The 13,684-nt window shown below is 37.0% G+C and overlaps 1 protein-coding gene across 2 annotated transcripts in view; it reads left to right on the top strand.

The window, feature by feature from the left end:
• The window catches only part of CDC73 (cell division cycle 73), a 199,926-nt gene that overhangs the window by 117,292 nt on the left and 68,950 nt on the right, over window positions 1-13,684 (top strand). For both annotated transcript variants that reach the window (XR_015766571.1, XR_015766572.1), the window contains exon 16: window positions 2,343-2,499. The gene's annotated coding sequence lies outside the window, so the exon portion shown is untranslated. The remainder of the gene's footprint in view (window positions 1-2,342; window positions 2,500-13,684) is intronic.

The raw sequence follows: 13,684 nt of genomic DNA on the forward strand, positions 1-13,684 counted from the left end.
AAAAATCAGACCGTACTTAATGCTCTTAAAACCAATGGAACAGAGATAGATGTGTTTGCATCAATGTCATCTATGTTGATTGATTTAAGAATGGAAAACCAACTCTTCATTTCCCACATATATGATATCTACCTCACTTTAAAACCTTAAAGAAATCTATGTGAGGATTATCACAGAGATTGTCTCGGAAGAAATGAAACACAATAAAATATATATGAAAGACTAAACAAAGGTATACCAATATCCAATAAGAAGTAAGTATTCCCATTTTTCTTCTGTATGTTTATAGCACCAGTGCACTGTAATTAATCATATTTCAAGATGGTAAGGTGGACCAGTTAACAAGTTACTGTCTCTCAGCTCTAAATCCACCCTTCTTGGCCTGATTTTGCAATGTCGAAACTGGACCCTGTACAGGTTTCTCCTGCACAGGCTTGATGTTAAGCTGTCACTGGAGGAACAACATAAGGCCATAACAGAAGAGTTTCTTTTTCTGTTTCTGGTGTCCTGTGTTTGACTTCGCTGCCATCAGCAGCAGATGAGCATGCAGAAGGTCTGGGAGCACCCATTCAACGGCCTTCATTGATCATCTGCAGCCCACACCTTCCTGAAAGCTACTTTGCTCAAGGGAACAGTTCCTAAAGACCAACTTTAGGAACCCACCCCCAACCTCCAGGGACTCCATCACCTGATGAGGTGCTCCAACTAGGCCAGCTCCGCCTTTCCACGACTGATAGTCTCTGTTTCTGTGTGAGCCATGCCCTCTCTAATGAGTTCTGACTCACTGGGGTAGGGTGGGGAGTGCGGTGACTCTTATGAAGTTCTTTCTTTTTTATTCTCCCACCACTATAGAAGGAATAACTTCTCTCTAGTTTCTATATCTATTAGAATCTTCTTCAACCAATTTTAGAGAAAATCAAATTTTCTCTATCAAGATTACTGATGGGGTTCCTGTCTCCTGACCGGATTCTGACTGATATATGGGGGTATGCTGCTCATGAGAGGTTTCTTTAAAAGTAAGGAATAAACTACTTCCTAGAAGCTGTGTTTCATCAGGAAGGACCACTGTGTTAGAATTATGGTTCACATAAATATTTGAAGTTTCAGAAAGAGCAAATGAGAAAAACAACACTGGGGTGAATGTGTGGAAGGAAACGAGAGAATGATTTGGTAGAGTTTTGGTAGCTGACCTGATTGAAACCATGGTGGTGGTTGTGGGAATCTTTAGATCAATAAATACTAGTTTATTCACATGCTTCAAAAAAAATACAAAAGGAGGTGATCACTGTGTCAGATTCCCAGGAACCTTCCAGAGCTAGTTTGCAGCTAAATGGTCTAATATATAAATATCTCTCTCTCTTTTACATATTTAGCATTCTTTTTTTTTTTTTAAAGATTTTATTTACTTATTTATTTGTCAGAGAAAGCACAAGCAGGGGGAGCAGCAGGCAGAGGGTAAAGCAGACTCCCCACTGAGCAAGGAGCCCGATGCGGGACTTGATCCTAGGATCCTGGGATCATGACCTGAGCCGCACTTAACCAACTGAGCCACCCAGATGTCCCAACATATTTAGCATTCTTCTGCATTTTGCTTTGTTCACCTAAAAGTATATCTTGGAAATCATTGTATGTTTGTTCAGTTTTTTCTGTCCTTAATTTTTTTTAAATTGAAGTAAACATATTGTAAATATCTTTTTCCTTTGAACTGGCTGTGTACTGTTTCACACTGTGGCTGTCCAACACTGTGGAAGCATCTCTGGGTTGAGTACAATTCTGTACCATCATAAACAGCGTTGCAGTAAACATCTATGTACATATGTATTTGTACATATGTAAGAGTGTATCTTAGATAAATTACTAAAAGTGGCATGACTGACTCAGATCATGTACTTTTTAAACTTTTTATTTTGAGATAATTACAGAATCATAGAAAGTTGCAAAACTACTAGAGAGGTCCCAGGTGTTCCCTACCCAATTTCTCCTAATGACATCATCTTATATAACTATAGGACAATATTGAAACCAGGACATTGATACAACCTACAGTCTTGTTTAGATTTCCCACCAGTTTTACATGCCCTCATCTGTGAGTGTGTGTGTATGATTCTATGCAATTTTATCACAAGTAGACTTGTGTAACCACCACCAAAGACAAGATGCAAAACCGTTCCATCAGTGCAAAGATCCTTTGTGCTACACCTTTATAGCCACACCCACAGTGTCCCCTTCTCCATCTCCCCATTCCTGCTCCTGGTAAGCAACTAATCTGCTCTCCGGTTCTATAATTTTGTCATTTTGAGAATACAGTAGACCCTTCTTATCTGCGGTTTCACTCTCTGCAGGTTACAGTTACTCATGGTCAACAGCTGGAGGGAGACGGTCCTCCTGATCATGTCAAGAGGTCAGTAGTAGCCTAACGCTATGTCACAGTGTCATCACCTCACTTCACCTCATCACGTAGGCATTTTATCATCTCACATCTTCACAAGAAAAAGAAGGGTGAGTACAGTAGTAGTTTGAGAGACTACATTTTACATAACTTTTATTACAGTATGGTTATAATGGTTCTCTTTTATTTTTATACTAACTAAATAATAGTTATCTGTTTTAGTTATTAATCTTTTACTGTGCCTAATTTATAAATTAAAGTTGATCATAGGTATGTGTGTATAGGAAAAAACAATATATATGGGGTTCGGTACTATCTCTGGTTTCAGGCATCTACCGGGGGTCTTGGAACATATCCCCCGCAGATAAGGGGTAACTACTGTTTTATATAAATGGAATCACATAACACGTAACCTCTGAGGTTGGCTTTTCTCATGTAGCATAGTTCCCTTGAGATCCATGCAACAGTTGCATGTGTCAGGAGTTGTTCTTTCTTATTTCTGAGCAGTGGTCACTGATATGCCTTTCACCTACTGAAGGGTGTTAGGTTGTTTCCATCATTTGGCTATTACAAATACATCTCTGAACATTCATATATACATTTCTGTGTGTTTCTTTTCTGGGATAAATGTCTAAGACTATGGTTGCTGGGTTGTATGGTAAGTATATTTTAGTTTTTTAAAGAAACTGTCAAAAACTAATTTCCAGAATGTTGGTACCATTGTACATTCTCACTAGCTGTGTATGAGAGATCCAGTTTCTCCACATCCTTGCCTGCATTTTATATTGTCATGATTTAGGAGTTTAGCTATTTTAATAGATGTAGTGATGTATCTTAATGGTTTTAATTAGAATGTTCCCAGTGGCTAATGATGTTGAACATATCTTCAGGTACTAATTTGCTATCTGTATATTCTCTTTGGTGAAATGTGTGTTCATATCTTGCCCATTTTCTAATTTGATTTTGGTTTTCTTTTTACTGTTGAGTTCTTTATACAGGTAGTTCTCACTTTTCACAGTTCTAATGTGCATGACTTCCTTTTTTTCCTTTGTTTGGAACAGTTCTTTTTTTTCCCCACTAGCTTTATTGGCATATAATTGACATGCAACATTGGGTAAATCTAAGGTGTACAATATGATAATTTGATACTGTATATGTTGTGAAATGTTTACTACAGTAAGGTTAGTTAACACATCCTTTGCCTCACATAATTACCTTTTCTGTTGTTGTTATGGTGGCATTTAAGATCCACAGTTCAAGCAACTTTCAAGTATGAATACACTATCATTAACTAAAGTCATCCTACTATATATTAGATTCCCAGAACTTCTCTGGAAGTTTGTATGCTTTGACCAATATCTCATAATTTCTCTCACTGCCCAGTCCCTGGCAACCATCATTCTACTCTCTGCTTCTGTGAATTTGACTCCTTGAGAGTCCTCATTTAAGTGAGATCAGACAGTATTTGTCTTTCTCTGACTTATTTCACTTAATGGCCTCAAGGTCCAGCTATGTCACAAATGATAGGATTTCCTTTTATTTTATGGCTAAATAATATTCATATACCCCATTTTTATTCATTCATTCATTGGTGGACATTTCAGTTGTTTCTATGTCTTGGCTATTGTGAATAATGGTGCAATAGACATAAAAGTACAGATATCTCTTAGGATTAGTGATTCAGTATCCTTTGGATATATACCCAGAAGTGGAATTCCTGGATCATATGGTAGTTCTATTTTTAGTTTTCTGAGGAATCTCCATACGGTCTACTACAGTAGCTGTACCAGTTTACCCTATTCCCACCAGTAGTGCACAAGGTTCCCTTTTCTCCACATTCTTACCACACTTATTATCTCTTGTCTTTTCAATAATAGTCATCCTAACAGGTGTGCGGTGACATCTTATTGGTTTTGGTTTGCATTTTCCTGATGATGAGTAATGTTGAGCAGCTGTTCATGTATCTGTTGGCCATTAGTATATTTTCTTTGGAAAAATGTTATTCAGGTCTTTTGCCCATTTTTAAATTGGATTATTTTATTTTTTGCTACTGGGTTGTATGAGTTCGTTATGTATTTTGGGTATTACTACCCCTTAACAGATATTTGGCTTGGATGTATTTTCTCCCACTTGGTAGATTGCCTTCTCATTTTGTTGTATGTTTCGTTTGCTCTGCAGAAGTTTCTTTGGTTTGATGTAGTCCCATTTGTTAATTTTTACTTTTGTTGCTTGTGCTTTTGGTGTCATATCTAAACAATCATTTCTAAAATCAGTGTCAGAGAGCTTTTGTCATATGTTTTCATCTAGGAATTTTAAGGTTTCAGGTCTTACATATAAGTTCTTAATCTACTTTGAGTTAATTTTTGTGAGTGGTCAAAGATAGGGGTCTATTTTCATTCTTTTGCATATACGTATCCAGTTTTTCCAGCACCGATATTGAAGAGACTGCTTTTTGCCCATTGAGTATTCTTGTCTTCCTTATCAAATATTAGTTACTTTATATGCATTGGTTTATTTCTGGGCTTCTGATTCTGTTTCATTGGTCTATGTGTCTGTTTTTATGCCAGTACCACTGTGTTGTTTTGGTTTTGGTTTTGTTTTGGTTACTATAGCTTTGTAATATAGTTTGAAATCAGGAGGTGTAATGCCTCCTGCTTTGTTCTTTCTCAAGATTACTTTGGGTATTTCAGGGGTTTTTTTTGCAGTTCTATACAAATTTCAGTGTTGTTTTTTTCTATTTCTGTGAAATATGCCATTGGAATTTTGATAGAGATTGCATTGAATCTATAGATGGCTTCGGGTAGTATAGACATTTTAACAATATTAACTCTCTGATCCATGAACATAAGATATCTTTCCATTTATTTGTGTCTTTAATTTTTTTCAGCCATATCTTAAAAGTTTTCAGTGTATAGATCTTTTACTTTTTTGGTTAAAATTACTTCTAAGTATTTTATTGTATTTGATGCTATTGTAAATGGGATGGTTTTCTTTACTTCTTTTTCAGATAGTTCATTGTTAGTGTATAGAAAAACAACTGATTTTTTAAAAAATTCCAGTTAACATACAGTATAATATTAATTTCAAGTGTACAATATAGTGATTCAACACTTCCATGCATCAGCCAGTGCTCATCACAAGTGCCCTCCTTAATCCCCATCACCTGTTTCACCCATCCCCCACTCACCTCCCCTCTGGTAACCATCAGTTTATTCTCTATAGTTAAGAGTCTGTTTCTTGGTGTGCCTCTCTTTTTCCCTTTGCTCATTTGTTTTGTTTCTTAAATTCCACATGTAAGTGAAATCATGTGGTATTTGTCTTTCTCAGACTTATTTTGCTTAGCATAATACTCTGTAGCTCCTTCCATGTCTTTGCAAATGGCAAGATTTATTTCCATTGTGTGTGTGTGTGTGTGTATCGTATCATATATATATATATATATATATATATATATCACATCTTTATCCATTCATCAATCAATGGACACTTGGGCTATTTCCATAATTTAGCTACTCTAGATAATGCTGCTATAAACATCAGGGTGCATGTAACCCCTTGAATTAGTATTTTTTGTATTCTTTGGGTAAATACCTAGTCATGCGATTGCTGGATTGTAGGTAGGTTAGTTCTATCTTTAACTTTTTGAGGAGCCTCCATACTGTTTTCCAGAGTGGCTGCAGCAGTTTGCATTTATGCATCTATATTCATCAGGGATATTGGCCTGGAGTTTTCTTTCCTTGTAGTATCCTTACCTGTTTTGGAATCTACGTAATGCTGGCCACATAAAGTGAGTTTGGGAATGTTCCCTCCTCTTAATTTTTTTTGGGAGAGTTTGAGAAGAATTGGCATTTTATTCTTCTTTAAATATTTTGTAGAATTCATGAGCGAAGCCACTTGGTCCTGGCTTTTCTTTGTTGGGAGATTGTTGATTACTGGTTCAATCTGCCTACTAGTAATTGGTCTGTTCAGGTTTCTTATATTTTTATAATTCAGTCTAGCTAGGTGTATGTTTCTGGGAATTTATCCATTTTTTGTAGGTTGTGCTGTTGTTAGCATATAATTTTTCATAATAGTCTCATGATTTTTTGTATTTCTGTGGTATCTGGCTTTTTTTTTTTTTTTTTTTTTTTTTTAGAGAGAGAGCATGTGTGCACACATATGGGAGTTGGGGATAGGGGTTAGGGGCAGAGGGAAAGGGAGAGAGAGAATCTTAAGCAGGCTCCACACTCAGCTGAGCCTTATGCAGGGCTTGATCTCATGATGCTGAGATCATGACCTGAACCAAAATCAAGAGTTGGATGCTTACCCATCTGAGCCACCCAGGCGCCCCTGCAGTATCCATTTTAATATCTTATTTTTCATTTATAATTTTATTTATTTGGGTCCTCTCTTTTCTTGCTAAGTCTAGCTAAAGGTTTGTTAATTTTACCTTTTGACAAAAACAACTCTTAGTTTTGTTGAAGTATTTTATTGTTTTTCTATTCCCTATTTCATGTATTTCTGCTCTGATCTTTGTTATTTCCTTCCATCTACTAACTTTGGGCTTAGTTTTTTCTTTTTAGAATAATTCATTGAGGTATAAGGTTAGTTGTTTACTTGAGGTCTTCTTTGTTTTTTTTTTTTAAATGTGGTCACTTATTTGCTATAAACTTCCCTCTTAGAATTGCTTTTGCTGTATCCCATAAGGTTTGGTATGTTGCATTTCCATTTTCATTTGTTTTAAAATATTTATTTATTTCCCTTTTGATTTCTTCTTTGACCAATTGATTGTTCAGATGTATGTTGTTTAATCTCCACATGTTTTTTAATTTGCCACTTTTCCTTTTATTGATTTTTAGTTTCATGCCATTGTGATCAGAAAAGATACTTGGTATGATTTCAGTATTTTTAAATTTGCTGAGAATTGTGACCTAACACATCCTGGAGTGTGTCCTGTGTGCTGATGAAAAGAATGTGTATTCTTCTGTTGGTGGTTGGAATGTTCTATATATGTTTGGTTCATTTGGTCTGAAGTACAGCTTAAGTCCAATGTTTCCGTATTGATTTTCTGTCTGGATGTTCTATCCATTGTTGAATGTGTGGTTTTGAAGTCCCCTACTATTATTGTTTTGTATGTTTTTCCTTCAGACCTATAAGTATTTGCTGTATATATTTAGGCACTCCAATGTTGGGTGTATAAATATTTACAGTTGTTATACCCTTTAACCCTTTCATCCTTGTATAATGGTTTACGTAATTCTTCTTTGTGTATCATTGCAGTTTTTGTCTTCAAGTCTGGCTTTGTCTGCTCTAAATATGGGTACCCTTGCTTTCTTTAAGTTTCCCTTAGTGTGGACTTTTTCTATCCCTTCCCTTTGAGCCTATGTATGTCCATAGAGCTGACATGAATCTTTTGGAGGCAGCATAAACTCAGGTCTCTTTTCTGTTTTTCTTATTCTTTCACCACTCTATGTCTTTTATTTTTAGTTTAATTTTATTATGTTATGTTAGTCACCGTATAGTACCTCATTAGTTTTTGATGTAGTGTTCCATGATTCATTGTTTTCGTGTAACACCCAGTGCCGCATGCAATACGTGCCCTCAATACCCATCACCAGGCTAACACATCCCCCCGCCCCCCTCCCCTCTAAAACCCTCGCTTTGTTTCTCAGAGTCCAGGTCTCTCATGGTTCATCTCTCCCTCCGATCTCCCCCCTTCATTTTTCCCTTCCTTCTAATGTCCTCCATGTTATTCCTTATGTTCCACAAATGAGTGAAACCATATGATAATTGACTTCCTCTGCTTGACTTGTTTCACTTAGCATAATCTCCTCCAGTCCCATCCATGTGGATGTAAAAGTTGGGTAATCATCCTTTCTGATGGCTGAGTAATATTCCATTGTATATATGGACCACATCTTCTTTATCCATTCGTCTGTTGAAGGGCATCTTGGCTCTTTCCACAGTTTGGTTATTGCAGACATTGATGCTATGAACATTGGGGTGCATGTGGCCCTGCTTTTCACTACATCTGTGTCTTTGGGGTATATACCCAGTAGTGAAATTGCTGGGTCATAGGGTAGCTCTATTTTTAATTTTTTGAGAAACCTCCACACTGTTTTCCAAAGTGGGTGTACCAACTCGCATTCCCACCAATAGTGTAAGAGGGTTCCCCTTTCTCCACAACCTCTCCAACATTTGTTGTTTCCTGCCTTGTCAATTTTTGCCATTCTAACTGGTACAAGATGGTATCTCGATGTGGTTTTGATTTGAATTTCCTGATGGCTAATGATGAAATTTTTTCATGTGCCTGTTAGCCATTTGTATGCCTTCTTTTGAGAAGTGTCTGTTCATGTCTTCTGCCCATTTTTTTGACTTGATTATTTGTTTTTTGGGTGTTGAGTTTGAGAAGTTCTTTATAGACCTTGGATATCAGCCCGTTGTCTGTAGTGTCATTTGCAAATATCTTCTCCCATTCTTTGGGTTGCCTCTTTGTTTTGTTGACTCCTTCCTTTGCTGTGCAGAAGCTTTTCATCTTAATGACATCCCAAAAGTTCATTTTTGCTTCGTTTCACTTGCCTTTGGAGATGTATCTTGAAAGAAGTTGTTGTGGCTGATGTTGAAGAGGTTATTGCCCTATGATCACCTCTAGGGTTTTGATGGATTCCTGTCTCACATTGAGGTCTTTCATCCATTTTGAGTTTATCTTTGTGTATGGTGTTAGAGAATGGTCGAATTTCATTCTTCTGCATATAGCTGTCCAATTTTCCCAGCACCATTTGTTGAAGAGACTTTTTTCCATTGTACATTTTTTCCTGCTTTGTCAAAGATTATTTGACCATAGTGTTGAGGGTCCATATCTGGGCTCTCTATTCTGTTCCATTGATCTATATGTCTGTTTTTGTGCCAGTACCATGCTGTCTTGATGATCATAGCTTTGCATTATAGCTTGAAATCGGGCAGCGTGATGCCCCCAGCTTTGTTTTTTCTTTTTCAACATTTACTTGGCGATTCGGAGTCTTTTCTGATTCCATACAAATTTTAGGATTCTTTGTTCCAGTACTTTGAAAAATGTCATTGGAATTTTGATCAGGATGGCATTGAAGGTATAGATTGCTCTGGGCAGCATTGACATTTTAACAATGTTTATTCTTCCGATCCATGAGCATGGAATGTTTTTCCATCTTTTTGTGTCTTCTTCAATTTCTTTCATGAGTGTTCTGTAGTTCCTAGAGTATATAGATCCTTTACCTCTTTGGATAGGTTTATTCTGAGGTATCTTATGGTTTTTGGTGCTATTGTAAATGGAATCGTTTCTCTAATTTCTCTTTCTACAGTTGCGTTGTTAGTGTATAAGAAAACAACTGATTTCTGTGCATTGATTTTGTATCCGGACACATTACTGAATTGCTGTATGAGTTCTAGTAATTTGGGGGTGGAGTCTTTTGGAATTTCCACATAAAATCTCATGTCATCTGCGAAGAGAGAGAGTTTGACTTCTTCTTTGCCAACTTGAATACATTTTATTTCTTTTTGTTGTCTGATTGCTATTGCTAGGACTTCTAGTACTATGTTGAACAATAGTGGCAAGAGTGGGCATCCTTGTCATGTTCCTGATCTTGAGGGAAAGGCTCTCAGCTTTTCCCCATTGAGGATGATATTCGCTGTGGGTTTTTCATAGATGGATTTTATGAACTTGAGGAATGTTCCCTCTGTCCCTATACTCTGAAGAGTTTTAATCGGGAAAGGATGTTGTATTTTGTCAAATGCTTTTTCTGCATCAATTGAGAGGACCATATGGTTCCTCTCTCTCCTCTTATTAATGTGTTCTATCACACTGATTGATTTGCGAATGTTGAACCCTTGCATCCCGGGGATAAATCCCACTTGGTCGTGGTGGATGATCCTTTTAATGTATTGTTGGATCCAATTAGCTAGGATTTTGTTGAGGATTTTGGAATCCATATTCATCAGGGATATCGGTCTGAAATTCTCCTTTTTGATGGGGTCTTTTCCTGGTTTGGGGATTAAGGTAATGCTGGCCTCATAGAATGAGTCTGGAAGCTTTCCTTCTGTTTCTATTTTTTGAAACAGCTTCAGGAGAATAGGTATTATTTCTTCTTTGAATGTTTGGTAGAATTCCCCAGGGAATCCATCAGGCCCTGGACTCTTGTTTTTTGGGAGGTTTTTGATCACTGCGTCAATCTCGTTACTGGTATTGGTCTATTCGGGTTGTCAGTTTCTTCCTGTTTCAGTCTTGGCAGTTTATAGGTTTTTAGGAAGGCATCCATTTCTTCCAGGCTGCTTAAATTATTGGCATATAGTTGTTGATAATAATTTCTAATAATTGTTTCTATTTCCTTGGTGTTAATCTTGATCTCTCCCCTTTCATTCATAATTATTAATTTGGGTCCTTTCTCTTTTCTTTTGGATAAGTCTAGCCAATGGTTCATCGATCTTATTAATTCTTTCTAAGAACCAACTTCTAGTTTCGTTGATCTGGTCTACTGTGTTTCTGGTTTCTAATTCATTGATCTCTGCTCTAATCTTAATTATTTCTCTTCTAATGTGTGGCTTAGGCATCATTTGCTGCTTTTTCTACAGTTTTTTAAGTTGTGAAGTTAGTTGGTGAATTCGGGATTTTTCTGTTTTTTTTTTTTGAGTGAGGCTTGGGTGGCTATGTATTTCCCCCTTAGGACCACCTTTGCAGTATCCCATAGGTTTTGGACCAATGTGTTTTTGTTCTCATTGGTTTTCATGAATTGTTTGAGTTCTTCTTTGATTTCCTGGTTGACCCAAACATTCTTGAGCAGAGTGGTCTTTAGCTTCCAAGTGTTTGAATTTCTTTCAAATTTTTTCTTGTGATTGAGTTCCAGTTTTAAAGCATTATGGTCTGAGAATATGCAGGGAATAATCTCAGTCTTTTGGTATCAGTTGGGACCTGATTTGTGACCCAGTATGTGGTCTATTCTGGAGAATGTTTCATGTGCACTCAAGAAGAATGAGTATTGTGTTGTTTTAGGGTGGGATGTTTTGTATATATCTATGACGTCCATCTGGTCCAGTGTGTCATTCAAAGCTCTTTTTTCTTTGTTGATTTTCTGCTTAGATGATCTGTCTATTGCTGAGAGTGGAGTATTGAGGTCTCCTACAATTAACATATTATTATCAATATGACTCTTTATTTTGGTTAACAGTTGGTTTATGTAGGTGGCTGCTCCCATGTTGGGGGCGTAGATATTTACAATTGTTAGATCTTCTTGTTGGATAGACCCTTTAATAATTATATAGTGTCCTTCTGTGTCTTTAACTACAGTCTTAAGATGCTTAAAATTTAATTTGTCTGATATAAGAATTGCTACCCCAGCTTTCTTTTGAGGTCCGCTGGCATGGAAGATGGATCTCCATCCCTTCACCTTCAGTCTGGATGTATCTTTAGGTTCAAAATGAGTCTCTTGTAGACAGCATATGGATGGGTCTTGTCTTTTTATCCAATCTGCAACCCTGTGCCCTTTTAAGGGAGCATTTAGTCTGTTCACATTGAGAGTGATTATTGAAAGATATGAATTTATCGTCATCATGTTGCCTGTGAAGTCCTTGTTTCTATAGATTGTCTCTGTAAATTTCTGTTCTATATCACTCTTGGGGTCTTTCTCCTTTTATAGAACCCCCCTTAATATTTCTTGCAGGGCCAGCTTGGTGGTCACATATTCTTTTAGTTTCTGCCGGTCTTGGAAGCTCTGCATCTCTCCATCCATTCTAAATGAGCCTTGGCGGATAAAGTATTCTTGGCTGCATGTTCTTCTCGTTTAGTACCCTGAATATGTCTTGCCAGGCCTCTCTGGCTTGCCAGGTCTCTGTGAATAGGTCTGATGTTATTTGGATGTTCCTCCCTCTGTACGTAAGGAATCTCTTCCCCCTAACTGCCCTTAAGATGGTTTCCTTGGTTCTAAGATTTGCAAGTTTTACTATTACATGCTGGGGTGTTGGCCTGCTTTCCTTGATCTTGGGAGGGGTCCTCTCTGCCACTAGGACAGACATGAATGTTTGTTTCATTCCCCAGATTAGGGAAGTTCTCAGCTATGATTTGCTCAAATATATCTTCTAGTCCTCTCTCTCTCTCCACCCCCTCAGGGATCCCAATAATACTGACATTGGAAAGTTTCATGGCATCACTTATTTCTTTAATTCTGTTTTCATTGATTTTGAGCTGTTTTTTCCAGGCCTCCTCTTTTTCCTTCTTTTTTATCAATTGGTCTTCTAGATCACTAATTCATTTTTCTGCCTCATTTACCCTAGCTGTTAGAGTGTCTAGATTAGATTGGATCTCATTGATAGCATTTTTAAGTTCTGCCAATTCAGCTTTCGTTTCTGCCCTTAGAGATTCTATATTGCCATTAATCGATTTTCCCATCCTAGCTATCGTCTTCATAACTACACCCTGAAGTCCATTTCCAACATCTTGGTTATATCTGTATCCATTTGTAAATCTGTGGCAGAAGTCACAGTCTCTGAGTTTTTCCTATTTTGGGGGTTCCTCCTCCTATTCATTCTCGAAACCAGCCACCTGCAATATTGTTTGTAGAGATCTCACGCTGATTTCGTGTATGTTCAGAGCGGTCTGGTAGATATCCAGCTCAGTTCAGGGGACTGGTTGGAAGAGGGTCCCCTACACCTCTGCCATCTTTTCCTCCCAGCCACTCTGTCTTTTGATTGGAGAATTATCCCATTTACATTTAAAGGAATTACTGATAGGTAAGGACTTACTAATGCCATAGTTCATTATTTTCTGGCTGTTTTGTAGTTTCTTTGTTCTTTCTTCCTCTCTTGCTGTCTTCCTTTGTGAATTGATGATTTTTTTTTGTAGCAATATACTTTGATTCCCTTCTCATTATCTTGTGTTCATCCACTGTAGGTTTTTGCTTTTAGTTACCTTGAGGCTCACATGAGACATCTTTGAGATATAACAGTCAATTGTGAGCTGATAACAACTTAACTTTGATTGCATTAAAAAAACTATTGTTTTTACACACATGCCCATATTTTATGTTTTTGATGTCACAATTTCAATCTTCTTATATTGTGTACCCATTAACAAGTTATTGTAGCTATATTTATTTTTGTACTTCTGTCCTTTAACTTTTATATTAGAGTTAAATGATTAACACATCACCGTGTTACAGTACTGGAGTATTTAGAATTTGATTCTGTACTTATCTTTACTAGTGTGTGTTATATTTTCATATTTTCATGTTACTAGTTAGCATCCTTTCATTTCAGCTTGAAGAATTCCTTTCAGCATCTTTTGTAAGGCAG

This window comes from Eumetopias jubatus, unplaced genomic scaffold (assembly GCF_037043125.1).
Source record: "Eumetopias jubatus isolate StellerSeaLion01/CBP00866 unplaced genomic scaffold, mEumJub1_p1.0 scaffold_12, whole genome shotgun sequence".
In the NCBI taxonomy this organism is placed as follows: Eukaryota; Metazoa; Chordata; class Mammalia; order Carnivora; family Otariidae; genus Eumetopias; species Eumetopias jubatus.